Source organism: Tenrec ecaudatus, assembly GCF_050624435.1.
Source record: "Tenrec ecaudatus isolate mTenEca1 chromosome 10 unlocalized genomic scaffold, mTenEca1.hap1 SUPER_10_unloc_1, whole genome shotgun sequence".
In the NCBI taxonomy this organism is placed as follows: Eukaryota; Metazoa; Chordata; class Mammalia; order Afrosoricida; family Tenrecidae; genus Tenrec; species Tenrec ecaudatus.
Window position 1 is genome coordinate 3,941,426 of NW_027457623.1, and position 26,378 is coordinate 3,967,803.

The 26,378-nt window shown below is 45.8% G+C and overlaps 1 long non-coding RNA gene across 2 annotated transcripts; it reads left to right on the forward strand.

Moving 5' to 3' along the window:
* LOC142435916 (uncharacterized) lies at nucleotides 1-24,750 on the forward strand. Of its 2 annotated transcripts, XR_012781667.1 has the most exons (4): nucleotides 1-125; nucleotides 16,188-16,242; nucleotides 17,403-23,101; nucleotides 23,230-24,750. It is a non-coding gene; the product is annotated as an uncharacterized LOC142435916 (long non-coding RNA). The 2 variants fall into 2 exon arrangements; XR_012781666.1 differs by lacking the exon at nucleotides 1-125 and having other exon boundaries at nucleotides 14,856-16,242.
* The last annotated feature ends 1,628 nt before the right edge of the window (nucleotides 24,751-26,378 follow it).

Here is a 26,378-nt window from a genome sequence, read left to right on the forward strand (position 1 = left end):
GCGGCTCCTGAACTCCAGCCCCCTCTCTATCAGCCTCTCACTCCATCTCAATATGTCTCAAGATGGCGGCCAATGTGGGATCGATGTTTCAATATTGGAAGCGCTTTGATTTACAGCAGCTGCAGGTCAGGCTTCTCCTCTCTCGGCCTCTCGCTCGGGGGTGGGGGCTGCGGGCGGTCGCGGCCTCCCCGGGGGCGCCGGGCTGCCTCGCCGCCGGGGGGCCGCGGCGGAGGGGAGGAGGGGGGTGCCGGGAAAAGCGGGGCCGACTCGTGGACAAGTCCCTCTCACTCCCCGGCCCCCATTGATAACTCGCTTGATCGGAAATTGATCCTCTTTGTTCAATTCATCGATCAGCCCAAGATGGCGCCGGGAGCCGCCGCTGCCACCACTGCTCCTGGTGTCTGCCCCCTCCCCTGGCGCCCCCCCCCCCCCTGTCCCGAGCCGCCGCCGCCGCCGGTTCCCCAAACTTCATGAGTGGAAAAATGGGCTCTTGGCACAAAATGACATTCAATCTTCACCAAGAGATTCAGAGCTAAATTGCTGCCCTATCTCTGACCTCAGCTTTTGTTTTATTTTAATTCTCATATAATTCACATATATCATTCAATACTTCAGTCATATTAAGATTTGTGTAATCCTCACCACAATCAGGTTTACATCATTTCCTTCTTTTATATTCATTTTTGTTAGCCCCCCCCTCACTCCCCCAAATCTTCCCTGCCTGTCCCTAGGAGATTGTTAATTCTGTTAGTGTCTCTCTGGATTTGCCTCTCCTGGATTTCATATGTATTAAAAAAAAATACAAAACAAAATCAAGAAACAAGTAGAAAAGAAAAACTAACAATGATAAAAGAGAGAAAAACCTCAATCGAACAGAAAGTGAAAAATACTAAAAACTGGAACCAAATTAAAATTAGTCTGAAGAGATCAAATGATCAGGTGTTACATTTGAACTTAACTGTATCTGTTCATGTCCATGGGCTGTGGTCAGAGGGAATTCACCCCGCATGTGCATTTGAGTCCTTTTGCAAACTGGGTGTTCCGAACTTAAGCTCTGATTCTTGTTCATACCTGCAGATTGAGATTCTATTATTTATCACCCTGGCATCACACTGGCTGTGCTGCTTGTTCTGGGCGGACTTAGTTGACATCTCACTTAGATGGCTGCTTATTTTCAGAAAAAAGGTTTAAGTACAAGGCCCTGTTCTTTGTGATAGATGTGCACCATCTGATTTCAGGGTTTTTTTACACCCTATGCTTTCCAGTCAAATATTCACTTGAGGTAATTCAAAACACTCACTTGGCTCGATGACGCCAGAATAGCTCCCCTCCATGCAGTTCCATGGAGCTCAGCATAGTTAGGGTGCAGAGATGAAAAGACGATTGAACCATGTACTGAACGTTCAGGTTTTTCCCTGCTTTTGAAAATCTGTTTGCGCTTGTAGAGTAAATGTTTTGTACTTTTTAAGAGTGTAAAAAAAAATAGATGGAGGGATTCAGAGAAAATGGCAACCAGATAGGACCCATCTATCTGGAGCTCCTGCTGCCAGACCAGAAAAATAGGAAATTAGGTGAAGGAAACGGGGAGGTGGAGTTCTGAAATTAGAACTAGGGTAACAGGGTTTCTCCTGAACCCCTTCTTTTGTGGGATTTCCACTCACAAAGCAAACCAAGAATGCTTTAAAGCAGCACTATAATTTTGACGAAGTGGCAGGCGCCAGATATGCCCTTGCCTGGAGCAGGGATCCCTGCAGGTGGACGCCCTGAGAGGGGGCAGAATCTCAGACACGAGGGGAACCCCACACTGAGCTCTCCATGCGGTTGGATGCCTTGAGCTCACGGTCAGGGGTTGGTGGTGGGTAGCCATAATTTAGAGTAGAAGAAAAAATATATTATTACCTTAGGAAGATCATGGTGTGGGAGAAAAAGGCAGAAAGTCGGGAGTCCAGGGAGCAAATTTAGTTCCAATTGGCCGACTAGTAAACAACCCCCCTGATAAGCTGCATCTCCCCCTCTGGGGGTCAGCTTGACAGCCACCAAATCTGAGCACATCACAAGTAGAATTTTTTTTAAGGGTGAAACATAAATGATTGGTTTAAAACTCAAACCCAAGTCTGGTTGCTCAGCTCCAAGCACCACATGGGGAGTCCCTTAACATAAATCAGCATAAGAAGCAACCTAGCTAAGGAATGCCAGAACTCAGCCACAGGGCCTGGCAGCTTTTACCATAACAAAGACCCGCTGTAGCAGTGTCAGCCTTAAACAGCACTGAGCTGTAGCCCAGAGACTGTGGGAGACAATTTCATTCTAGCTGGCCAGAGGGATAAAAAAGAAAATCCTCTGATCTAGGAAGCATCAGCAGTCTAGATAGGACAACAAGCTTCCCTCTCAGTGATTCTACACATAGCTGGGGAGGCCCTGCCGGTCTTGGAGCCCTAGACGGGGCTGAGGGAGCCCCCCAGTGCCCCCTCCCAGCCCCTGCTGCAGTGCTACATGCAGCACAAGGCAGGTACTCCAGCACCCAAGTGACCCCTGGCCACGGGCGCGATCTTGCTTTTGAAGTAATCTCACACAGCATCTGTGGAACCCTACATCAGGGATGGGAAAGTCCATTAACGCATGCCCAGGAGAGCCAGCATAGGAAAGCTGGATTTTCCTGCCCGTGGGCTCCGATGGATGTTGCACCTGGAGCAGCCCACCTGGGCCAGATGATTGCAGTTCAGCCAATGGGATTGACCTGGGGTCCTTCACCAGCCTCCCCGGGAACCCTTGAAAAGGCAAGAACCAGAAGGGAGAGGGGTGGTCCAGGTCGTCTTCCTGGGAGGAGAGAGATCCTTGCATGACCTGAGGCAGTCTCTGCCAGGCCCCATGGTCAAAGGAATCCTATGGGTGCCTTGTAAAACCTGAAGCTTCTTTTAACTCTCATTAAATTCACTTGGATCACGAGCCCGGCTTCCGCATGAAATTTTTCTCGCGGGGAGCCAAGGACTGGGGTTGGAATTTAGGCCAGAGAGAGAGACCTTACAAGTCCATGACCCTGTGACCTTGAGGAAGAGTTGGAATTCCTCTGGCCTCAAGGACAGGTGATCAAGTATCATTACCTCCTTACCCACTGCTCTACTTATTCTCACTTTATTCACTAGCCCTTCTAACTTTTCCACCGCACTCAGTTTCAACGTGCTCAGGTTGGTGTTGGGCTTTTATTTACTCGCTTTCTTCTTTATCCCTCTTTTTTTCCCCTTTTCCCCTCTTTTTCCTCTTCTCTCCCACTCTCTCCTCTCATATGCCACTAAAGGCTTCCAGGTCACTTCCCTCCGCTTAGGGCAAATCAACCCAAATAGCAGGAGGCACTCCAGCCTGCCCTGTGTGGGAGTGCTGTACACCACACAAGGCACCTGGGACAAACACCTACAGTGCGCTGCACCGTTGAAGAAACCTCCGTCATGCCCCTAAGGTGATCTCGTCAACTAGGGCAATTCTGCCCAGCACCACTGGGTCCCGGCATTAAAAGGGCACACTGACCTGCCATGTTGGAGCAGTGTCTAAACCCCTCTGGCCCCTCATCCAAGCAATCAGGGATCAGCTACTACTTTATACTTTATTTCCTCCTTCTCTCTCTCCTTGCTCTTTACCATCACAGCCAACCTTAGTGAACTCAGTTGGATTTATTTCCTTCTTTCTCTTTATTCTCTTTTTCTTTCTTTCCTCTTTCTGTCTTTGCTTTCTTCACCTCTCTCTTAGCTTGTACGATTCTCTCTGCTCCCTCTCATTGCTTGCACATACCACTGCTGGTTTCCAGAGCCCTACACTCTGCCTAGGGCAACCCTGTCCTCCTAGTGGGCAGCCTGACCCCTAAGACAGTACTGCACACAGGACGAGTCAGAGCTACACACAGCATAACACAGGGTCAGTTATTTCTTTAACCATTTAAAAAATACTCTCTCCTCCTCCTTCCTTTTCTCTTCTCTCTTTTTCCTTTTATTGGGCTCTTCTTACAGGTTTTCTGCTTTTCTCCGCTCCATCTAGCTCTTCTCTACTTCCTACCACAGCCTCCACAGATTTGGTTCTCCTTTTTAGTTGTTTTCTTTTCTTTTCTTTCTTTTTTTTTTTTTTTTTTTACTGTTGTCACCTTTGTTTACTCTGTGCATTTTAGTTGTGTGTGGGTGAGTGGTTGTCAGTCTGGTTGGCATTATTGCCCCAGTCTGTGTCTTCCTCTTTCTCTCTTTTTCCTCTCCTTTCACTCTCTTTCCCATCACAAGACAATAGCTGTCTCCAGGCCACTCCCCTCTGCCTAGGGCAAACCTGAAGGCCCAACTGAGGGAGCTCCCACCCCCCACTTATTGGTGTGGCAAGCAGCTGGGGAATTCACGCTGGTCCTCTCCCACACACTAAGCCACAGGTTGTTCTCCCCTATAAAAAGTGGGGGCATCCCCAGCCTAAATCCTGAGGTCCTACAAGTGACTGTGGGAAACGCCTGACCACCACTTGTGAGGCTCCACGCTACTGTGGGAACATCCACCCAATCTCCAAGGCGATCTCTCTGTACATCCCCTTGTCTAGCCAGATTTGTAAAGTAGAATTTGGATCATGATAGTGGGGGGAGGAAGCATTTAGGAACTAGAGGAAACATGTTTCATTGTTGCTACCCTGCACCCTGACTGGCTTATCTCGTCCCCACATCCCTTCAGGAAGGGGGTGTCCAGTTACCTACCAATGGGCTTTGAGTCTCCACTCTGCACTCACCCTCATTTACAATGACATGATTTTTGTGTTCTTTGATGCTTGATATCTGATCCCTTCAACAGTTCATGGTCACACAGGCTGGTGTGCTTCCTCCATGTGGGCTTTGTTGCTTCTGAGCTAGATGGCCGCTTCTTTATTTTCAAGCCTGTAAGATCCCAGATGCTATAACTTTTGATAGCCAGGCACCATCAGCTTTCTTCACCACATTTGCTAGTGCACACATTTTTCTTCAACCATCATGTTGGAAAGGTGTTCATCATGGAATGCCAATTTAATATAACGTGTTCTTGCATTGAGTAAGTATTTGGCAATGTCCATCTACTGCCTTAATACTAAGTCTATAAATATATGCACGTTGATCTATTTACGAACCCTCCTGTATAAATATATTTACATATGTACATGCCAGTATGTAGACCTCTAGAAATACCCTTTGTCACCTAGTTCTTTCCTCTATTTACTTTTACTTTCCTCTTGTCCGACTATCATGCTCAGCTTTCACTTGGGTTTGAGTAATTTCTCTTGGTTACATTGCCCTTGCTGAATACCTACCAGGCTTCTCACACCCTCCTTGCGACGGATTTTGGATTACTTGTTGCTCCCCTGTCGCTGGATTGGTCAGCATCACCTCCTTACCCCCTCCTCTCTCTCTCCCATGTCCCCGGGAACCATTGGTCCTGTTGTTTTCTCCTCCAGCCTATTCTTCCAGCCTATCTTATCTAGATAGATCTGTTGAGATAATAATATGCACCAAAAATCAAACCATAGCAAGATAGGCGATGGGTGAGAACACAGTGATGACAAAAAAACAACAACAGAAAACCAATGATCAATAAAAGAGTAAATTAATTAAAAGACAAAAAAAATTTTTAAGAAAGAAAAACCTGTAAATAGATCAAGGTCTGATTTTTTTTTTTCTATAGGTGTGTCCTTCAGTCAGGTCTGATGGCGTATCATGCTCTGGCCCCAGAGTCTGTCCTTTGTACTCCCTCAGGGGCTACCCGCTCTGCTCCCATGGTTGCTCTGCTGCATGCTTTTAGTGATTTGCCTCCGGGTTGGAGGGCCAGTCGGGTCAGTCCCAACACAGAGTCTCCGGTATTGTCCCCATAGGGCCCTGGGCCAGCAAGGGATGGCATGTCTCATAGTGGGATCAGCCATATGGTCCACTCTGTACATTGGCTGTTCAGAGTGCCAAAATCATCCTCCAAGCCTGGTGGACCAGTGTGTGCTCCACTCTCTTCCTCCCCCTTCATTTGCCCCTGTGTGCTCTGATCAGACATGTCCATCTCCCCTAGCTACAGGTTCAGTGCCGTCTTCTAAAGTAAATTCTTCTGGGGGGAGGGGCAGTTGTCCACGTAGCTGGTATGGAGGCTGGACCATCCACTTTTCATTTAGGATCAAAAGCATCTAGCTTTTAGCATTAGGTGCTATTGAGTCAGTTCCAACTCAAGGCAGAATGAACCACTGCGCAGTCCTACACCATCTTCAAAACTGTTGTTATACTTGAACCTAACATTTCAGCCTTTTCCAGGGACTGGCATCTCCTGATAACATACCCAAAGCATGTGAAGTCTCCCCGTGCTTGCTTCTAAGGACCTCTCAGACTGTTCTTCTGACACAAATCTGTTCATTCTTCCAGCACTCAATGGTATTTTTAATATTCTTGGCTAGTGTCATCTTGATGGGTTGAAACACTATCTCGCTCTAGTGTTGATGTACATTTTTCTGATGCCTAATTATACTGAGTATCTTTTAAGGTAATCATTTAATTTTTATGGCATTTTGAAAAGATGTCAATGAGGTCTATTTAATTTGTGTTCAGATGGAAACACATAACTCAAACTAAATATGTGACAGTAGAATAAGAATCCATTTTATCCTAAATACTTGAGATATTTATACAGCCTACTCAAGTTTTTATCAACATAGATAAGGTGGTGGTGGTGGTGGTGGTGGTGGTGGTGGTGGTGGTGGTGGTGGTGGTGGTGGTGGTGGTGGTTTTTAAGAGTTAATCTCTAAATAGGGGGCTGTAGTACCGAGCACTGAATCTCCTTTGCTTGATTAATTTTTATGTTAGGGAAGTAATACAAGGATTCCATCAAATGACCCATCAGTTTGAGGAAAAAGCATATCAGAATTGATGGTCAAAGCCTATATGGCTTTATGGTTTAGTCTCTAGGGGTATGTAATGCTCTTGTGAAAATAGTATTCCTCATGATAATAACGAGGAACTGGTGGGCCTCCAGGGCTGGGAGCTGAACTGAGGGGCAGTTCTACCCTGTCTAATAGGGTCACTATGAGTTGGCAAAGACTCGATGGCTGTCAGTTTGGTTTGTTTGACTTGAGTACTGGCATTCAGTGTGTTTATCGAAATCAATAAATTACAAGCATTTTTGATGTCTATTTTTTACATACAAAATTTAAATCCCCCAAGCCTCTGAAAACTGCGAAGATTTCACAGCACTAGGTTGGTACTCTCCCATCCAAGAATCAGTGAAACTGGCAGGGTGTGAGGCATTCAGGCTCCCTCAGTTCCTCCTGCTGCCTTCCCTGACCCTGGTCACTTGCTTCTATTACCTCTCTTGGACCTTACATGCATTTGAATTAGAACACCATAGAGTACAGTGCTCTACATGTGCAGCAGCTCTAACCATGTCACTCTCTGTCTCTATGAAGCCTCTTCCAACAAAATTCAAATGCGATTGTATGTGCACACATAAACACACGCATGCACCAGAGCACCCTTCTTAACAGAGAGTCAGGAGGGTCTCTTAATTATTTGCTGTCCTCACTTTGGACACAAGTCCCTTGATGATGAGTAGGAGAAAAGGAACATCAGGTAGTGGGGGAAACCCTAAGGAGGAACAGAGGAGAGCTTTAACTAAGAATAATGCTACTAGGGGAATGATGGCATGTGAGGAAAATTAGATACTTCCAGACTGTCAGATTTTTCCATACAGCAAAATTAACTTTTCTAGTTTTGTCTAAAACTGGCCCCAGGAAATTTCAAATAGCACATCTCAGATTATCTAACCTACAAAGGAGTAGCCGGCCTTCCACCCACCCCCACCCCACCCCCGCCAAAAAACCAAGCGGTACAAAGCTCCACTGGGTACACATTTCAAAATATACATTCTCCTGTTTGGGCAGGCATCTGGCAACTTGCTCTGAGCTAGTGCACCCACACTTTTTTCCCAAGGTCATTGCTGGTGACAAGACCTTGTGCTCTTCTCACAAGCCAGAATGCAAACATAAATCAAGTCAGTGTAAGACGCCATCATCACCTCACTCAAATACACCTCGTCAAGTGAACTCAAACTTCAAGAAGATGCTCATTTGTTTGGTTTTGTTGATGTGAGGGTGATAGTGCATTTGGAGTTTAGTCATTGCACTAGGTCAGACTGTTAATCAAGCTTCCTATATAGAGGTTCTGAAGATATTGTGTAAGAAGGTCTGAGTTGTCTGGCTAGACCAGAGCTTGCACACTGCTATTGACTAGAAGTTCCGACACACAGAATCCAGGACAGATAAACCCCTCAGGACCAATACTGAGAGTAGCAACACCACGAGGGAAGGTAGGGGGGAGAAGCAGAAGAAAGGGGAAACCAATCTCAATGATGGACATACAGCCCCACTCCACCACCCAGGGGAACAAACAGCAGAAGTTTGGGTGAAGGGATACAGCAGAGGCGTAAAATATAAAAATAAAAAGTATGTATAAAGTATCAGTGGTTCACGTGGGTGGGAGGAGGGGAAAAAAGGAGCTCAAGGAGAAAGAACATGTTTGGAAATGATGATAGCAATGTATGTACAAATGTGCTTCATACAAATTGGTGTATGAATTGTTACAAGAGCTGTAAGATCCCCCAATAAAATGATTTATTTAAAATAAAAAGGACTGATTAGTGGTAGACAGGGGACTGGTTTTGCCACCATGACAGTGCACCTGCTCACACACAAAAAACAGCATGCCTCTATCGCCCGATCTGATCCCAGCACACCGAGGCAAAATACTAAGGGTGTACAACAGAACAGGAAGGGGAACAGAGCAACGAAGTCCCCAGGGAATACCAAAAATAGACTTTGAGGCCAGGGCTAGCTGACCCATCATACTCTATGAGAAAGCACTCCTAAAGGCCAACAAACAGTCCTTGAACTAACTAAAAGCTTTTCTTTCTTGTGTTTTGTTTTGCTTTTTGTCATTGGCTTGTTGGTGGTGGTGTTGTTCTTTTGTTTCATTTTGTTGCTTGGGTTTGCTCTGTCTCGTTTTTGTGCATGCTATGATTTCCACAGGTCTCTCTAAATGAGATAGGCTGGATGAACAATCTGGAGGAGAAAACAATGGGACTGACAGCTGGGGGAGGGAGATGGGAAAGGGGGGTGTAGGGAAAAAGGAAGTGCTGTTAACAAACCCAGGGACAAGGGAACACCAAGTGATCCAAATAGATGGTGAGGAGGGTGTAGGAGGCTTGGTAGAGTGTGACCAAGAGTAATGTAACCTAGAGGAATTACTGAAACACAAATGAAGGCTGAACATGAGAGTGGGACAATCAGAAAGTAAAAGGAAATCAAGGAAAGAGGTAGGAAGCAAAGGGCATTTATAGAGGTCTAAATAAAGGCATGTGCATATGTAAATATATTTATGTATAACGATGGGGAAATAGATCTATATGCATATATTTATAGGTTTAGTATTAAGGTAACAGATGTACATTGGGCCTCCATTCAAGTACTCCCTCAATGCAAAAATACTTTGTTGTATTAAAGTGGCATTCCGTGATGCTCACCTCCCCAACACAATTGCTGGAGGCAAATGGGTGCATAAGCAAATGTGGTGACTGAAGTTGATGGTGGTCGACTATCAAAAGTTATACATTCTGGGGTCTTAAAAGCTTGAAGTTAAACAAGTGGTCATGTAGCTGAGAAGCAACAAAGCCCACATGAAAGAAGCACACCAGCATGTGTGATCACGAGGTGTCGGAAGAATCAGGTATCAGACATCATCGGAACAAAAAAATCATATCTTTGTGAATACGGGGGAGTGTGGAGTGAAAACCCAAAGCTCATTTGTAGATAATTGGACATCCCCTTACAGAAGGGTAGCAGGGAGGAGAGGAGCCAGTCAGGGTGCACTGTAGCAACAATGAAACATACAACTTTCCTCTAGCTCCTAAATGCTTCTTCCCCCACAACTAAAATGATCCCCATCCTACCTTACAAATCTAGCTAGACCTGAGGATGTACACTGGTACAGATAGGAACTGGAAACACAGGGAATCCAGGGCCGATGATCCCTTCAGGACCAGTGGTGAGAGTGGCGATACGAGGAGGGTAGAGGGAGGGAGGAATGGAAAGGGGAAACGGATTACAAGGATCTACATATAACCATCTCCCTGGGGGACAGACAACAGAAAAGTGGCTGAAGGGAGATATTGTATAGTGTAAGATATGACAAAATAATAATTTAGAAATTATTCAGGGTTCATGAGGGATGGGGAATAATTATCAGCTGATGCCAGCGGATTAAGTGGAGAGCAAATGTTTTCAGAATGATGAGGGCAATGAATGTACAAATATGATGTATGTATCAATTGTGATAAGAGTTGTATGAGGCCCCAAAAATTGATTATAAAAAAAGAGAAAAGAAATAACAGTATGAAAACATCCCCCCAAAAAGCATGCCTCTCTTGTCCCTCATATCCTAATCACCTGAACTCACTCCATGTGACTTCTTTCTGTTTCCATGAATGAAGGACAGTGGTTTGACAACACAGAAGAGGGGGAGAAAAAACAAGGGTGTCACCCAAACTGCTGAGTTTGAAAAATGTTTCCAAGAATGTAATCACAGATTAGACAAATGTGTGAAGTGTAATGGAGAGTACTATGAAGGGGATAAAAAATTTAAATGCATAGTTTTGAAAAAATTGTAGTTTTTGTCGGGTTCCCCCTAGTAGCTTCCAATTTCATAGCAACTCAAGCCATCACCATACATCAAACTGACAGAGAAGGGGTGGGTTTTGTGTGTAGGTGGTGTTGGTTATTGCACAGGGGCAAGGGACTTCTGGTGGCATAGTACCTTATGCCTTGGGTGTCAACTGTAATGTCAGCAGTGGGGAACCACCAGTCAGTCCTCAGAAGAAAAGGATGAGGCGTTCTACTCCCATAGAGTTAGCCTTTGGGAAACCCACAGAGATAGTTCTGCTCTGATCTCATAGAGTCGCTATGGCTCAGCATCGACTCCATCGAAGTGAGCTGACAAACTAAAGGCAGGAGATCTGAAAGAGGATGCGGAGACGTTGTCTCAGGTACTTTGGACATATTACTATGGTGGAACCAGTCCTGCAAGAAGGGCGTCATTTTTGGCAGAGGGTTAGCAAACAAGAGGAAGACCCTTACTTAGGTGGATTGACACCGTGGCTGCGAGAATCGGCTCAAATACAGTAACAAGTGCGAGGATGGCGCAGGACTGGGCTTTGTTTCTCTCTCTAGTGCACAGGCCCCTATGAATCCGAACTGACTCCAGGGCTCTACAACATCAACTACTACAACCCTGAAGTTCAAACCTACCCAGTGGCTTCCCAAAAGGGAGGTGTGGCCATGTGCCTCTGTAAAGATGACAGCTAGGGAGCCCCTGCGGGGCAGTTCTACTCTGTGGCACAGGGGCAGCCAGGAGTCGGAATGTGCTTCACAGCAAAGGGTGTGCTTTGTCTCAGTTTGTGCCTGCTGCTGTTTATGCTATGCACTGAGTTTAACATGTGACACTCAGGAGCGAATGAATGGAAACACACCCATGATGCTTCCATGATGCCAGATGCAAGCTGACACTGTTTCTGAGTTCTGGGCATATTATTTTTTCAGAGATAATTTCCTGTAGCGGTGACACACCGAGTCCTATTTCATGTAAAAGCATCAGCAGCAGAGGAAAGCACTGCACAGAGAGAAGACTATGACACGTAACAGGCTTTCCATAGAGGAACAAAAGGGTGGATGTCTTGGGCTGCACTCTTTTCTTGTATATAGACAGTAAACAAGCTGAACACATCTCACCTAAGCATAACATTACAACTACTTGAAGCCCAGCTCAGGCATCTGGACAAGAGGCAGCAAGGAAGGATGGGAGAGAGTTAATGGGCTGGGCGTCCCCAAAGGTGCAGAGTGGGAATCAAGGGAGGATCCAGGACGAGCCAAGGCTTCTGGCAGAAGTCTGAGAGGAGAGCAGCAGAAAGGAGCTGCTCTCTGGGTCCTCACAGATGTAGCCAGTGAGAGAGCAGCAGTGCTGCCCCCTGGCGGTGCGCCGAAGGCAGGGCCGCTTCCCCCAGGGCTGGAGAGCTCTGGGGAAAGACAAACCGTGTCACTTTGGATGCCAAGTAAGGGGGCACTGTGTGCCGGTGGTGTACCTATGTTGGCCAAAGCGCTGCCCACTGTGCATTTGCTTCCCACAAGCACAGTTATCCTTCCTCGTGCATCCAGGAAAGACAGTTCTAGAAAAACACAAGCAGTAAAATAAAACACTGCCAGGTCTCGAACCATCCTCACCATTGTTACTATGCCCACTGGTGTAGCCACTGGTTCGAGCTGTTTTATTGCCCGTCCTCCACTTTTTGCCAAGCATCATGTCCTTCATGGACTTGATGTCCCTTCAGGGACTGGTCTCTCCTGACAGCACGTCCAAAGATATCAAATGAAGTCCAGCCATCCTTTGTCCCCATGTTCTCTTGGCAGTCCTTGTACTTTTATTGCTCAGTGTCTGATTATTTGGGACCAGGCCTTATTGCTGCCCCTTCCTCACCTTGGCCCCCAAGCCCTGCACATCCACTGTGTGAAACCTCCTGTTCCTGTAACCATCCCTGTGCTTTTGTGTGGGGGGTCTAGCTGGGTTCCCCTGGCAATTCGCCAGCTGCCCTTGGGAAAGTTCATGGAGTCGGCTAATTAGTAGAAAAGCCAAACGTCCAGCTGAGATTGGTTTACTCCCTAGCACCCTTGGGCAGGAGCACAGCCCCACTCCCGGTCCCAGGTAGCCAACGACCACACCTAGGTTCTCCGGACTTGGCAGCTGTAACATGTGGCCTGGGCTTCCCCTTCATTTCCTGCTCCTTTCTGGCTTGCTGTCTGACTTTTCTTTGCGGAATTAAAGCTGCAAATTGACAGGATCCCATAAACACTCTAAAGCCACAAAAAAACACCAAATGCCCACCCAAACATGTGAAACTTCCAAAAATCATCCTTAGAAGATTCCCAAACCCTAAACATTCCTAAACCCCATATATGCCCTGAAAACACCATGAAAGCCCTAAGAAAACCTAAAATGCTGGGGGAAAAAAACACATATAATATTAAAAATACCCTAAAATCCCTAAGGAACTCTGCAACATCACTAAAAACACCCTATTGTGCTGAAAAATACCTATACACTCTAAAAAACCACCCCTAAATCCCTTAAACACTCCCTAAAATCTTATAAAACACCCTAAAAACCCCAAACCACCCGAATGCCCCAAACACACCTTGAACGTCCACAAACAACCTAAAAGCCCTAAAAAATCACATGCCACCAAAAAGCCCTAAATGACCGCAAAATTCCAACTCATAGCCACCCTATAGAGGGCTTCTGGAGCTGTCAGTCTTTTATGGGAACAGCTTTATCGTTCTCCCAAGGAGAAGTTGGTAGGTTTGAAACCCTGACCTCATATTTAGCAGTCTAATAATTGCTGGACAGTGCCACCAAGGCTCTACTGGTGTAGTGGGTTACACATTGGGCTGCTAACCTCAAGGGAAACGGTTCAAAACCACCACCCACTCCTTGGGAGAAAGAAGAAGCTTTCTTTCTATTCCCCTAGATTTCTCATTGAAGGTGTAAAGTAACCTGTTAAATGCGCGCAGTGGCAGCAGCAATGTCTCATAACCATGGGGAAATGTGGTTCAGAAACTTCAGAAGCAAGCATCCACCAGTAGGTGACTGACCAGCAGTATTGACTTGGGCAAAGAGAAGGTGACATGGAAGGGTAAGGAGAAGAATGCGTGCAGAGGGCAGGTTGGCAGCTGAGCCTAAGTCCAGTAGAAACAACAGCAGAATGGCCTGTTCCTGGAAGGGCCACAGGAGATGGTGCGACTTCATGTAGCCCCCACTTACATGTGTAACAGCAGCAATTGCCTGAACACGTGGTCTCCCCAGGGAGGAGCCTTTGTGTGGTGTTAAGATGCTGTTACTGTCTGTTGTACTGTGGTGGCCTGCATTTGGCTGTAATGGTGGAAATTTTGCAGCCAGTAGTTCAAATGCCTGCTGGGTCACTCACTGCAGGTAGACTTCAGCAGTTTCCAGACAGAGAGACGAGGGAGGAGGACCTGGTCTTCCACTTCTGAAAGAACTGGCCAGTGTGAACCTTGTGAATGGCAGAACACTATACCTGAACATGAGTACCGCAGGCTATAAGGCATGATGGATTGACACAGTGGCTGCAGCAATGTGCTCAAACATAGGATAGTGCTGGCCTGGAAAATAGTTCATCGTCCATTAAAAAAAATCATTATATAGGGGCTCATACAACTTTTGTTGTTGTTTTTCCCTAAGGGAGAGCAGTGTATTGGTACACTGAGAGGTATATAGATCAATGGATTCGAACAGAAAAGCTACACATATATTCACCAGTCAACAGGAAACTAGCCTTCGAAAAAGGACACAGAAATATCCAAAGGGACAAATTCTGCTTGCTCAACAAATGGTGTTGGACAAACTGAGATACCGTATGTAGGAAAATGAAGCAAGCCCCAAACCTTCCCCCATGCACAGAAATTAACTGAAGAGGGGTTAAAACCTGAAAGTAAACCTCCGGGCTATCATAATCAATTTTTCGATGACCTCATCGGTCAGAAATCATTGTAGGAACGCCAAAGCGTTCTTGTGTTCAACGTCTACATACATAGCAGGTGCTCCAGTAAAGGGGAATCTTGGTGGAGCTGGCTCATCCATTCCTGAAGAGAGTAGAGCACCACGTTGGCCCATCACAGAGCTCAGGTGTAGAATCTTCCTCACTGTCATCCTTTATCTCAGCAGTGTCAGTGTTGGATTATGAATTTCCCAAAGAACCAGTATCGCTCAATTCTGTGCACAATGCTGACTCACTCTCGCTGTTATTTCACTGGTCTAAAAACCCATTTAGGTTAAAATGACACTTTTTTGATGCCATGACCTAAAATTTTTAGTGAGAAAATGTTCCTAATGACATTACTTGGGTCTTCCTCTAATCCTGATGCCATGTTCTTTTTCACATAGGCCAGCTTCTTGTATAAATTGCTCAGCATACAGATGGAATAAAAACAGTGAAAGGATACAACCCTGATGCACACCTTTTCTGGTTTTAAACCATGCAGTATCACCTTGTCCTGTTCACAGTCTCACCTGGTTCTATCTCTTGGCCTTTGTATAAGCTCCATATGAGTACAATGAAGTGTTGTGCAATGCCCATTCTTTTCCATGGTATCCCCAAGATCCACCTCCTTCCACTCGTGGTTTCCAGAACGTGGGGTTGGGACAAAGCCTGGATAGTCTCATGGCAAGACCAGATCAGGAATGGAGCTGAGCCGGGAGCAGCTTTATTTGCTTGCTCCAGGGAAAGTCTGCCAGGGGCTTTCTACAAATGATAAAGGTGAATCCCTCTCTCGTTACCCACTGATCATCTCTGAGCCTCTTGCTCTCATATCCCTTGCACAGACCTCTACCATTAGATGGACAATTAGGTAACGTTTGAACACTTTTCTGATGCTGAGCCTGGGGAGCAACTAATAGCTGAGTAAATATTGATTGAAAGATGGTGAGTGGAAGAAAATAGCTTTGCCAGGTCCAGGTTGTGATGGAGATGAGAGTGTTACCAAATCCTGCTGTCCCCATGGTGGGTTTGCTGTATTGTGCCCAGTCCTGAAAGTCTGAGCCAGGGGTTTTAACATGGCCCCTTTCAAAACATATAGGTGGAATTCTTGGACCATGAGCTGTCCTTAGAGTGTGGCTTTACCAAGGTGATGTCCGCCCTGGAACGAAACAACCCAAGAACCTAGATCTTTGTGAAGGTGTTGGTAAGGGATGCCGCGGAAATCATAAACTTGACTGAAAGCAAAGGAAACTTTGCCTTCATGTGTCTGCAGCTGGACGAAGTGGTGCTGGAGCACACCCTCCTTTGCGATTCTTCTTGTTCTTTTTATGAGCTGCTCCCTGGCCTGTGCAGTCCCGTAAATCTGGAAACTCTTTGCTGGTGGGGGCAATTGTTATATCCTCCCCCCAGATCCAGATGTCTTGTCCATGGTCAGTGCGCAATCCTTGTTAGCCAGAGGAGTGGGGCATCTAAAGGCAGGCAGGGGTCACATACTTTTTTTCTACACTTTCTAGAAAGACCAGAGCTAAACATCTTGCAGCCCTTTTCATGTCCTCTTTCTTTTCTGTATTTATTTTCCAGGAAAGAGGAGAAGAAACGCGACAGCATCTACTGACAGCAAGTCAAATGCCATCGTGTGTGTTCAGAGGGCAGGCTGGTTCTCATTTGCCTAACTCATCAGTCCCATCGTGCCATGTCCATGTTAGATTGTTTAGGGAAACAGATGACATATGTTATGATGCTAAATAAGCTGAAACAGTGCCAGGATGGAGGCAGAAGGGGTTTATTTGTTTGTTTTTAAATGAAGCATGGCTTTCTAGTGACTTATTGTGGTGGGGAAGGGGGGCACCGAGGGCAACAAGACATGGTTGTGACAGTGGTCTGGGAATTGAGACAAATCATTGCTTCTGCAGCAGAGATGAGCTGCCTCTGACCTGTCAGTTACTTGAAGGGAGACTCTGCATTTGGTCAGACAAGTCTTAGTTGGAGATGGTACCAGCTTTCCTCCTGAGCCTCTGTGGTTCCCTTTGGACTACACAGGCCCGAATCGCTTTTAGCTGAGCAACAGCAAATGGCAACACAGACTTGCCATATTGCTCTTTTGCGTACACTCTTTAAAAATCGTACTAAATATACATGCATCAAAACATTCGTCACTTCCACGCTCTACAAGATTATAACTAAGTGGCATTCTGCATGTTGTTCATATTATCATCCTTACCCATTCCAAAATTATGTCATCACCCTTATGGAAGCTCAGTATCGTCTCAGGGATGGCACTTCCCCTCCAGGCCCTACTGGGTTAGGCTGGGTTGACTAGAGAAATAAATCCAAGGACACTCATATAGGTATAAGAAAGACTCCACCTCACTTATTTGTCCAATTGACATGGCATTATGTAACAACCATACTTACCTTCCTACCTATCCCTGGAAACAATTGGGATATGTTTGTCTCTATTCATTTTCCTAGCCTAGATATTTCTTGTAAGTGGAATTAAGCAAAATGTGTCCTTTTTGAAGCTGATTTATTTCACTCAGCATAATGCTTATGAGGTTCATTCCTCTTGTAGCCTGTGTCAAGAGTTCATTTCTCTTTATGGCTGAGTAGTAGTCCATTGTATATACCATAGGCAACATGTTTGACTTATCCATTCACCTATTGATGGGTATTTAGACCGTTGACACGTTTGCGAGATTGGGAATAATGTTGCAAGGGCCATCTGTGTATTTGTATCTATTTATGCGCTTGCTTTTAATTGCTTATATCCTTCATTTCCTTTTCTTTCCTTGTTAGACTCAGTATGATCCCCTTCTGCCCATCCTCTAGCCTCACAACCTCTGTGTCTGATGTGCCAGGATCTCACCAGGAGCCTTAACACCAAGATTCTGAGCCCTGACTGACCATTCTGATCATCCAGGGAATTGAATATTCCGGAGCACACAGAAGATGAAGTTATCAAAACTCCTTAGGCATAACCGAACAACTGGAGGGAGTGCTTTATTGGGCTTGGGGGCTGGGGATTATAGTTGTGAAGGACACCAAGGACAATTGTCATTACCTAGACTGTAAAGACTATGGTCGACATCCACACTGGTGAGTAGCAGCTGGATCTCAGAAGCTCACAAGTGGCCATCTAGGTGGCAAGTATTGTCACCCTCACTCTGGAGGAAAGAGTGGTGAGTGGACCACATGAACATTAGACTTCATGACTCTGAGCACAGAATAACTAGATGATCTCCAACTATCAATTCCAACTTCTTTGAAAGTGATCACATCAAAAGGTCCTAGATAGTGAAGCAAAATTCACAGTCATAAAAGAGACCAGGCTTATTGGCTGGATAGGGACTAACAGAACCTCTGAAATGATGGTCCTTATTCACTAAGTTTGAAAATGAACTCCTACCTGTGGTTCAATATTCAGCCAAATAATAGATTGGTCTATAATGGGAGCAATTACACAAGTGAGGCACACAAACCTGAAAACAGCAAACCATTTGATCTCAAAAGGGCAGTATTAATCCAAGGCCCAAGTTCAGAAGGGTAGGAAGAGAGGAGGAAGGGAAACAGAAGACATAAGTAGGGAGTGGAATAAGTCATGTTATATTGTGGAGATTGCAATAAGTGGCATAAAACACAATGTGTATGAATTGTTGAATAAAAAACTGATGATCTTGGTAAACCTTCACCCAATTCACAATAAAAACTTATGAGAGAGAAAAAAATCCAAGCACCTAGGCTGCATTCCAGACCAATAAAATCGGACTCAGTGGAGATGGGACAAAGATGTCTTTTGGACAGCTCTCTGGCAATCCCAATGAGCACACAGGCTGATACCCACCATCTGGAAACTATGGGGTAGCTGCTTCTCCGGTAATGCCTCGGGGGAGCGCTTGGGTCCGTCAAAGAATGCGGGATGATGAAGGGGCAAAGGTCATCAAACCTCACCCACAGCTTTACACTGGGGGGCTGCTCTCTGAGGAATGTGGGAAGGGTCCACTTGCATGCTGTCTCTGTGCAGCAGATCCAACAGACTCAACACCTTTCCAAAGCTGGCAAGAAAGTCCGAGAGACTAGATGTGGGCACCACGCTGTGAGTTTCCCAGAAGGCACGAGACATATTGAGAGCAGTCACGGGAACACAGACTCCTCCGGAAATGCTGCCATGCGCAGAACATGCATCTCTAATTTCATTTCACACTGACTCAAGCATTCAGTCCTTTTTACGAAAACCCAGCTTCTCATTACAGTAACCGGTTTAAAATGACAATCTTCTGTTGAGCAAGTCTAAGAAATGACCTTCCTTTATTTTACATGGTATAAAAATTCAGTTTCCTAGGCCAATGGGCTCTAGGGACAGGTGTTTTTATGTACTAGACATGGCTTTCAAAGTTCTTCAATTGCCTAAATTAATAACGACTTTTTTCCTTTGGCTTTTCTAAGGGACACATTAATTTCAATCTTTTTCTAAGGAAGTGAATCTCTAGCTATCTCATTGGGATAACTTTCTGCCTTCAGAGTAGAATTTGAAATAATCTGCAAGGTTACCCCTTCCCCACCCTGCCCCAGCAGCCCAGCCTCTTTCTTCCTTCCGGCCTCCAGCCACCGGGGTTTGGTTGGGAAAGGAGATGCAGAAGGGTGTCTCTGGATTTTTCTATCTAAAGGTTGGCCACAACCCCCAGTAGACCAAATGTAATTCATTATGGGGGGTTTTGGTTTTACTACTTTAAGAGTTATCCTTAGGGAAATTACAAACAAACAGAAATAGGAAGACTTTATATTTTATTAAGGGATGTACTGCTCAGTCTCATTATATTTTAAAAGACAAAGTATAAAAAAAAATCTGGCTCCGTTTAAAATGTCCTGACTAGCAGAACTTAAAATACACAAATCTTAACATGAAAGTCTAGATGAATAAATAAAATAAACAACGAAACAGCTTTCTCAGGAAAAGCCATAATAAAGAGCTCGACTACTTTTTGAGCTGTTTAAGATGCTCGTGTTAAAGGGAAAAGAGTATCATTGTTGACTTTGAAATGTAGAACCATTTGCTTAATTCAGTGATGCTAAAATGGGCAGTTTGGCTGAAGAAAGAAATTGGCTTGTAGCATTTGATGAGCAATTTCTTCTTTTGAATATAGAAATGACCAGGGATGCGGACACGCTTTTTATTCTTTTGAGGACCCTCTAACCAAGAAATCTTTTAAATGATCATTACACAGTGAATGCCTGGAGGCTCTGGAAACTATTATTTTGACATTATTATAAGCTCAAAATGATTCACCAATGCAAAAGAAGAAGAGAAAAAGCAATTAAATACTAAGCTGTAAACGCTGGAAGCTTTTCTGTGCTGAAAATAATTGAACAGAGTTTTTTCTTTTTTTAAGTAATAGTGTCCAAAGAGATTCAATGATCTTATTGCTTATGGATTTGGAGCTTAACTATATTCCTTATTTTAAATTTGATATTAGAATAGCAAGATTATAGACCATGATACAGTGTGACTTGGAGAAGTATAATTTCATTAAATTATCAAGTTAAGGCTCAAGGAGCCTGGTGGAATGTGTGTGACCATGAGGCCGGCCAGTTGGAATCCGCTAGTGGCTCACAGAGAAAGATGCGGTTCTCAGCTCCTGTAAAGATTTAGAACTTCGGGAACCCACAGGCATAGTTCTACGTTGTCCTTTCAGGGGTCCTCAAACTTTTTAAACAGCAGGCCAGTTCATTGTCCCTCAAACCCGCTGGAGGGCCGGATGATAGTTTAAAAATAAAACTATGCACAAATGCCTATGCGCACTGCACATACCTAATTTGAAGTTAAAAAAAACGGGGCAAAAACACCCGGCGTGCTGAATAAATGTCCTCTGAGGGCCATGCGGCCCGCAGGCCATAGTTTGAGGACCCCCTAGATTGATATAAGTCAGAATTGACTTGATAGTGTTAGGTTTCTGGGGTGGTTGACCTCAGTTCTTGCTTAGCAACGCTGAAAGAATTCATATGGCAGAAGCAGTTTTGTAAATCCAAGTGAATGTTATGGAAGAAAGTTTCAGGTATCGCAGTCCCCAAAAGTCCCCAGTATCTCCGGAAAGCACGCCGGGCTGCATGGCAGGGGTGGGGAAAGTTTGCAGCTGAATATGGCGGTTTCATGGGCGGAATACCTGAGCAGGAGTGCAGAACCAGCTGAGGAGCCACGGCAGGAACCCCCAAGGGCCTCACCCTCCACTTGCAGAGCACGTGAACAAGGGAGGGTGACAAGGAGCCCAGGCCTACTTCTATCACCTCCCAACACCACTGGAGGACATTGGTCGATCGTATTGGTTGATTTCGGTGCACTTTTGTGAAGTCCTATTCTGTATGACCAGGTGGACCTTCCACCTGGGTCTACATGACTTGGGTCAGAGCATGCTCAGTTCTGAATTTTGCCATAGGTGTCTAATGAGTGTGCCTGATGTATTTCCAACCCCTTTGTTGTGGCCTGGACAGCTCAATTTCGTTTAGTGCTGGCATTTGGGAAGACAAGCCCTAATCTAGCAACCTGTCAATAGCAGTAAGTGAATGGAATTACAACTCAACTCATAGCCATAAATTCAATTCGGACTCATAGTGACCCGAGAGGACAGGGCAGAATTTCCCCCTCAGGATTTCTGGGGCTGGAATTCTTTACAGGAATAAAAGTCTCTTTTTTCTCCCTCCCAATGGCTCCAAAGGACTGACCTTGCAAGGAGATGTCCAGCGGGTGCCAGCAGGCTCCTTCATTGAAAATCTCTGCTAGTTTCTGAAGCGGGAGGGAAATTTTGAGGAGGCCGTCTGCGGCAGAGTTAACTCCCCATTAAAGCCAATGAGCTTTTCCACATCTCTCAAAAAACAAACAAAAAAACCTAAAGTGACTACTTCAGATTAATATGCTGTAGGTAGAACCACCTCCCACTCACCAAACCAAACCAATCAACCAACCAAACAAACAAACAAACAAAAAACCCAAATCCTGTTGCCTTCAAGTCAGTTCTGACTCATGCTCACCCCTTGTGGTACAGAGTACAATTGTTGCATGAGGTTGGCTAGGCTGTACCCTTTATGAAAACAGATGACTCCTTCCTTTTGTGGTACAGCTAGGTGGTTTGAACTGATAACCTTTATATAAGCAGCCCTATCCAGCGATCTATGTCAACTAAAGTGTCAAAGCATGTAAAGACTGATCCACAACCCCCACTTCTCTCTTCCTCTTCTGTGATGACCTGGAATCCACCTTTTGATCTGGTGGCACCATATTTGTGAAGCAGCCCGAATCACTGACGGACGGTGTGCAGGACAAACACCCTGTAGAATTGCCCTTCCAGTGTCAGAATTTGCATGAACAAGAATAAACTTCTAGATTTTAAGCCACTGAGGTTCCAGGGGTAGCTTCTTTCTGCAGAACAGACTAGGCTATCCTGCCTGATCATCTCTTCACAGGGTTTTTGTGGAGAGCTACTGGAGCAGCTCGATCCAGGGGAGCTGCCAAAGCAGATACCTACACTTTATCTGGGATTGTAGGTTGTAGTACCAAAGTTTTTATTTGCCCGGGAGGCACTGAGTAAATTTTTTTTCTTCTGAAAACAGGACAATATGTAAGTAAGTTTGGAGACATATGTAGCTGGAGCTGAAAGTCCTCTTACCTTGCAGTTTTCTTTGGTAGAGATAGACTTGTTCTTAATGAAACCCATGACAGTCAGTGTCACAAATGACTTCTGAGGAGAGGCCAAACAGCTAAGTCAAGGCCAGCCTACCATTCTCTTAAATGCTGTCTCATGCTCTCATCTGCTCTGACGTGTCTGCTCAGGGGCATGTGGCAGCCACTAGGCGGGCCTTACCATTGGCACTGAAAATCATTGTAGGGGATATTAGAGGATTTACATCAAGAAGACCTGACTTCCTGGCCATTGCTCGGGGGCCACAGTTCCCAAGACAATCAGTGTCAAGGGCAAAACAAAATAAAACATGACGAGGGCTCTGGGGCTGGGTTGAGCTGGATATGTAACCAAAGCCCCTTTCTACCAGAATCTTCCCAAGAGGAGATTGCTCTTTTCCATAGCTAAACAATTTTGTTTAACACACGTTCTGCTGAGGAACCTTCTGGGAAGCAGAAGAAAATAAATCTGCCTTCCTTTGAATTAAGCTGGGTTGGGTCCAAGCCCTGTGTAGTGTCTATTCTTCTCATAACATCTAAAGGAGTCTGATTTCACCATTCTTAGCTATTAAAAAAAAGTTCCAGGCACAATAATTCAATTTAAAATTACACACCAGGAGTAGTTCATATTTAATACACTTTATACAGGTATTACAGGTACAAGGGACATACTTGTTAACTGCCAGGTTGCTGGCTTGAACCAACCAGCTACTCCACAGGAGGTACTGTGTTTCTGTGAAGATTTACAGCTTGGAAGCCCACTGGGAGAGCTCTCCTCTGGCTTGAGTCTGAAGGTGCTTGACAGCAGTAGCCTTTTGTTTTTATAGAGGTAAAAAGCTTTCTTTCTTTCTTTTTTTTTGGTATAAAGCTTTTTAGAACAACAAAAACAATTCCTTTTGGAAGTAAGCCAGAGCTAAAACCACAAGTTACATGCTTTACTTTTTTTCTGTCCTGCAGCTGGCAGCCACCCTTTCATCGATTGTGCACACCAGCATGGTGGTGAAGTGGTGAACTCTGCGCTCTCATTCCCCTGGCTTCACACTCGGTCTCCTCACTCATCGTGTGGCTTCACCCAACGCACGGAGCCTCCTGCAGGCTCCTCTCCCAGCGTGTGTAAAAGTGCGAAGGAGACAGACTTCCTCAGAGCTGTGCTTTAGAGAGAATCCTCCTCACATACTCAGCACCGCCTTGAATAGGGCAGCACTGCATACATGACAGCTACTTGATGATTGTTGATGGTGGTGGTGGTGTGTTTGTACGGATAAAAAAAGAGCCCTGAATGGTTATGTAACAAGTAAGGGAATAAATAGATCTTCCTTCATCCACCTTCATCTTTCATTGTTCTATCACTCTCTGATTGCAATATTAGAGGCTAAAATGGGCAGAATTCCCACCTCTGAACAAAGTTTGTGCACATGGGTGTGCATGCTTGTGTGTCCATGTGAGTGGGCCTGTACAATGTGTGTGCACGTGTGTGTGCACATGTGCACTGGAGCCTGGCAGCAGCAGGGGAGGCGCCTGTCTCTGTTCAGCAGTATCTGACGGCTGCTGCAGGTGTAATGAGAAGTGATTGATGATCTGTTCAGGGAGCTCCTGGGGTGGACTCAGGGAAGGAGCAGCAAAGAAGACATACTCATCTCCCCTGTATTTAGATGAGGTGACGGAGGTGGGTGGTAGAGGAGCAGCTACTCAGTAATGAGATCACAGGGGAAAGGCCTTGGATGAGGTGCCAGACAGCCCTGCTTTCCCAGAGAGGGTGGGGACTGGGAATGAGGCTGCATCCTGCCTAATCAGTTACAGTTGCTCTGTCACTCTGGGGAGGGAGGCAGATGAGGCAGGGAGCTTCCGGAATCTCTCATCTCCAGTCCTTCTAGGTGGATGTGGGAGCGTGTGAGGACGGCCACACTGGAGGGTCAGGGTTGATCGCCTTGCAGTGTGGAGCCCGGCCTGGACCTGCGTTGTGAAGGGTGACTAAGGAGCTCTGGGGGCAGGGTTCTGGGTGGGGGCTTTGTCTACTAAGACCCACAGCCGCGCCCTGTGTCGCAATGTTGGCATGCAATGTGCAAAGACTTGAGACAACGTGAAATGGACCATCCACTTCACTTGGAAAGACAGGAGGGCTGAAAATCAGATTGGGGGATCTGATCTCGTTTGCTGCACAGTTGTGAGAGGAGATATTCCTGGCTTCTCTCATGTTGGGAACCGGACATAATCAGCCTGACAAAACCAAGGCCATATTGCCTGCCCAGCAGGGCTAAAGCCACGTCACCTCAACCTTATCTCTACCCTGACACACACCAGATGGCCCACCCTTGTCTGCTCCAGCACCGGACATTCCAACTGCAGACTTGCGGCCGCCTGCCCTGTGTGCTCTACACCCCCGCCCTTCCTTTTTTTTATCTCCCCTTTGAACTCCCTTGTTTGCCTCACCCTTTATAGAGAGGCTTGTGTAGCAATAAACTCAGACCTTGACAAGAATCTGCTTGGTCTCGCTCCTCTCTCTCGCCCGTTTCTCTTTCAGGCTGGGTCCTCCTTGGAACCCCTCGAATAACTGAGTCCCTCTGGCATGAAGGAGGTGATACGAATGCATTGATAGCCTAGTATCTGTCAGCTGGGAGCCACAACATAGTGAGAGCCCTTATTAATCATTTGGAGATTAGCTGAGGGGTGGGAGAAGCCAGGCATGAGGCTTTCCAGGGCTGCTCAGCATGCACAGGAGTCCTTTCCTGGGTTGGACAGAGGTGCTGCCATCTGAAAGCTCAGATAGAGCAGTTGGAAAATTAACTGACCTGGTACAAGATCTATTTACATATATCAAAAGATCCTGGGTAATAACATCTCATGTTTGTGCAGCATGCCACATTTGTCAAAGGGCTTTCTCATTTACTGTCTTACTTGGTCCTCAAACTAAGAGGCCTTTGGGCAGCTATTGCTGTTTAATTTTGGGCGTGGTAACAGCTTTGGGTATAGTACTGGGCTTGGAATCAGGCTGTGCAACCCACAGCAGGTCACTTAGCTGCTCTGGATTGGCTTTCTTCCTCTACGAAGGTCAGCACTTGGACTAGACCATTTTCCCAGTGGCAGCTCTGCTGACATTTTGGCCAACATCCTTCTTGTGGGGCTGTGTTGTTCCCTGCACCAGGATGCTAAGCGAGCATCCCTGGTCTCAGCCCACTAGATGGCAGTGGGACTCCCTTCTTCAGAATGTCTCCAGGCATGGCCAAATGTCCCCAGCAGAGCATGCTGCTGGGCTGGCGCACGGCAGGATGATGCACTCAATGAGTTGGATTTTAAGTTTTCAGGTACTTTACATGTCTGCACAGGGAGACTACATCAACAATTACCCAGCAGTCAATGGGTCATCACTGACCCTCTCTATAATTCCAACTGAGATCATGAAGCACCGACTGAGTTTCTGAGCTTAGCACCCTGCATGGCACAAGTTGTTTAGCACTCAGCTACAAACTAAAAGGTTGGCAGTTCAAACCTATCCAGAGGCCTCTTAAACAAAATCCTGGTGGTCTGCTTCAGAAGAGTTGGAGCCATGAACACCCCATGGAGTGAAGAGATATAAACATGAATGTGGATGTGACTCTAGGTATAGCTAGAACCATGGAATCAACTACATCATGGAATCAACTTCAACTCCTGGCCTCCTTGTGTGTCCAAGAAGAACTGTGCTCCCCAGGGTCTTGAAAGGCTGCTTGGTCTGAAGTAGATTTGCAGGCCCTTCTTTCTACGTGCCGCTGGGTGGCCTCAACCTTCCAAGCATGCTATTAAAAGCCAATCCGTCACCTGTGTGCATCACTGAAGACACACGGACACAGGGAGCAATGCCCTGGCTGGGGCACTGGAACAGCGCTGGCATGCAGTGAGTGCTGCCCAGTTAGCGAACAGGTCTTCCCTTGGTACTTTCTTAGGTCTGTGTGAAGCTTTCTAAGCATCCAGAGTTCTCGGCCTGATTCTGCTGCCAACTTGCAGTGTGACTTCGAGCTAGTCTCTTGCCCTCTCTGGGCTTGATAACAAAAGCAGGGCAGGCCAGCCACAAATATCGTGTGGCTAGCAGGGGAAAGCAGTTGAGGACACAATTGCAGATGGAGTTCATC